Source organism: Charadrius vociferus, unplaced genomic scaffold, assembly GCF_000708025.1.
Source record: "Charadrius vociferus isolate BGI_N301 unplaced genomic scaffold, ASM70802v2 scaffold475, whole genome shotgun sequence".
In the NCBI taxonomy this organism is placed as follows: Eukaryota; Metazoa; Chordata; class Aves; order Charadriiformes; family Charadriidae; genus Charadrius; species Charadrius vociferus.
In genome coordinates this window covers 631,312-635,394 of record NW_009648337.1, presented here as the reverse complement: position 1 = coordinate 635,394, position 4,083 = coordinate 631,312, and positions in this window count along the sequence as shown.

The following is a 4,083-nucleotide window of genomic DNA, read 5'->3' as shown; positions in this document are numbered from 1 at the left end:
CCCTCCCGGCCCCCGCCACCTCTGGGGTGCCACCCAGCCCCGAATCACCCGCCTTCCACCACTGCCTCCTCCTCCCTATCAACCTCCTGCCTGCTAGATGGATTTTCTTTTTTTTTTTCCTGCTTCAAACCTGTTCCCCCCACCTCTCCTTTGAGGGTTACCTTTCCAGAACCCCTTGTTGCACGGTTATACCTCCGCCCGTGGGCTCCTCAGGCCCAACCACTCCTCTCCGCATCTCGCCTGCGGTAGGTCCTGGCCTTGCCAAGGAGGGCAAAACGCTCATGAAATGCTCATCTGCACGTTACGCACATGTCATCGATCCCACACCGCAAAATTCTGTGGCTTGAAGAACTTTTTAGTGTTAATTCGGTGAACACGTTCGGGATGTTGCGGAAGTGTATCACAATCATAATGTGAATAATATTTTAGCTTTGATGCCAAGGATTGAGAGGAATACTTTATCAAGCCATTGAACAACAACAGTCTTCCAAACCCCACTATAGTCCCAAGTTTCCTATTTTGCCGACTACAGAAATAATACTTTGACAAGAAAGAAACTAATTTTTGTCTAATACATTTTCTTAAATGCTTTTTTTTCTGAACCACGGTTGAGGAACACACTTTTTCTATCTTTTTTTACTAGAACCACCTGTAATCAATGTACAGATCTACCCCGCTATTCATTTGTGTGAATCCAGAAACAGTACCTGTTTGCGATCTGGATGCAAGGTCATCGCTTAAAATAGCGTCTCCACTCACAAATTACGTGAAAGGCATTCCGAAAATACTAAAGCACTCTGGTTTAGGTCCCTGGATTTGTTTCATCCTTTTGTCCTGTGTACGATCAAGTGAGGAAATCTTAAAACATGCCTTTCAATAAAATGCGGTACTAAATCTGTGGTGTATGCCTAAACCTCACTTAGCTGTACCGATTGTACAACTGCAGTGTCATAAAATGTATTCCCTCTTTTGCTTCTGAAACCCAATGTCCATCCAAATAGGCGTCCTCAGGTGAGCTTTACACATCAGGAAAGTTAAATGAATACATGGTTTACATGCTGGTAAAGCAATAACACCAGAACAGCTAAACTTAAATATAATTCCTTTGAAGAGGAATGCAGAAAGTTGACCTGTAAGATGAACTAAAATACAGAAGCCGCAAAAAATTGCATGGTAGACTAAGACTAGATTACCTTCTTGGTCACACCAGATCTGAATGAATTCTACTTAACAAAATCTTTGTATTTATTTGATGTAAGAGAATAATCTGTCCTAGAATGCTTTTTGTATATTGCTTACCTTACAAAAGGATTCTTTCCCCTCAGCTTGGTACCTACAGAAAATATTGTAAGATTAGTACAAGTCTAAATAACCTTTAGATATTGTTTTTCCTACTTTTAGATACTTTTATCTGTTTCACCCAGACATCTAAGTCATAGACACACAGAATCATTTAGGTTGGAAAAGACCTTTACGATCATAGAGTCCAACCATCAGCCTAACCCTGCCAAAACCACCACTAAACCATGTCCCTCAGCACCACGTCAACCCATCTTTTAAATACCTCCAGGGATGGTGATTCCACCACTTTCCTGGACAGCCTGTTGCAATGCTTATCAATCCCTTCTGTGAAGAACTTTTTCCTAATATCCAATCTAAACCTCCCCTGGCACAATTCGAGGCCATTTCCTCTTGTCCTATTGCTTGTTACTTGGGAGAAGAGGTCAATCTCCACCTCTCTACAAAGTCCTTTCAGGTAGTTGTAGAGTGATAAAGTCTCCTCTCACCCTCCTCTTCTCCAGGCTAAAAATGCCCAGTTGCCTCAGCCGCTCCTCATCAGACTTGTCCTCCAGACCCCTCACCAGCTTTGTTGCCCTTCTCTGGACACGCACACGCACCTCAAAGTCTTTCTCGTAGTGAGGGGACCAAAACTGAACACAGTTCTCGAGGTGGGGCCTCACCAGTGCCCAGTACAAGGCGGCGATCACTGCCCTGGTCCTGCTCACCACACTGTTGCTGACAGAGGGCAGGATGCCATTGGCCTTCTCAGCCACCTGCAATTTCATTGAAAACAATGTTTTTATGTTAGCATAGGACTATCATATTGTGAAAAATCTTGGCCAACATTTATGTTCATAGCCCCATATATACTCATAATCCATAATCTAAAATTGCCAAGCTCATACCTGTATCTCTGTGGAAGGAGGAAGAGCATGATGGCCACATCATTTAAGGCAAATTCAATATTATGCTTAACCGTTTAGTATGCGAAGAGGCCGGTTAGTTCTGCCTGACTTAATTTGGGCCAGAATTTCACCTCGTGGTGGTAGCAGTTTTGAGAAGTAATCTGAACTAGAGACACGAGGAAAGCTAAACTCTGTTTTTAATGAGTATGAGCACCACTAGGTGGTGTTCTGCAGCTGTTCTAGTCGCATATTGTCATCCATAGGCAGATAAATGACAAAAGCACTTTATTGACTGAATCACAATATATGCTGTATGACAAAAAGATATGATCAGGCCTAGTGCTCCTAGCTGCAAACAAATATGTATGCTTATCTCTCACTTGAAGTCCCCAGTAGTTCTATAGGGAGACTAATAAAACAATTTTGAAAAATAACCTGTATAACGACACAAAACATTACCTTACTTGATAACTACTGATATTAACATGATTTTTTTTCTCTCTAAAATGGAAAGGTGCAAGACTATTTTCTCTTATTCAAAGCTGAAAAGCAGAATTACAAATATGGCTAAAAACCTGCGCCCCTGAACATCTTTTTTATACTTCCAAGCGCAATTCCTTTGTGATTGGTATACTAGATGAACATAATATCAACACTTTATAGAAAAATCTAAGTAAAAATAAAAGCAGTCAAGTAGTCAATTTAGATTTTTTTTTTTTTTTTCTGTGTGAGAATGGTGTACTCTGATGCAGGGATTATTTTAAATTTCTCCGTGCTGGTGCCTATTTGCATAGTTTCTGCATGGTGAATGTGGAATTGCCGATAACAGGACATACCCTGTCAGTAAACCAAGAGAGACAAATTATCAGATACAAGAACATTTTAAAATGGGTGGATATTTTCTGGTGAGGCTAGGGCTATTGAAAGTCTCTGGCCCTTCTTGCTAGGTAATGCCAGGTATGTGCCAGAAAGGTATTTAGTTTAGGAAGGTCTCCTCAAAACTCATTACCCGAAATGCCGGTTCCCATGCAGGTCTTCATAGCTTGACAGAAAACGCTGGCAGACCCCATGGTTCCTGTCACACGTGCTGGGGTATGGGTCTCTTGAGCTGCATTGGCAGCCTGCTCCATTTGGATTTGAAAGCCAGTGCCGTTTTTCTCAGTTTCACCCAGATTTACCTTAGCAAAAGACAAGCCTGTTAACAAAGTATAAGAAAGAAAAGATCAAAATCAGCAATGATTAATTTGAAGTTCAGGGTGGGTTTTTTTTTAGGAACAATATTGGAAACAATCAGCAAACCAAATACAACCCCCCTGTTAGCTTACACTTAACAGTGTGATATTTCTCTAGTTTCTTAAAACCAAGTGTAAGCTGGACACTTTTTCTTATAGTATTGCCAGTTAAAGAGGTTTTACTTATTTTGCCAAATGTTTTTATTAGAACGAAATTGCTAGAATGGATGTAGCTATAGATGCACCAAGACAAAAATGCTTTTGCATGTATATCTCTTTTCCCTGCAGAAGAGATAAGAAGAAAAGGGCTAACTGCATCATCAAAATTTGTTGTTTAGTTCTCAGGGTAGAATCGCAGGTCTCTGCTCAGTCAGAAACAAAGGGGTAAATCTTCAACTGCAAACTCACTATTCTAACAGAGGGTCAGAAATATTAAATGTATTTATTCCCCATAGGACACCTCCTATCTTCCTAGCCTCACTTCATATAAAAAAAAATACATATATATAGTATTCAGACACTTTTATATTTGCATGGCTGTCAATGTATTTAACAACATGAGGGCTGTATTAGTGTTTCCTGAATAGCAGAAGCTATCAATGACTAATTAAAGATTAAGTGACTAATTAAAGATTACGTCATAGCCTTCAAACTACACTTTCTTC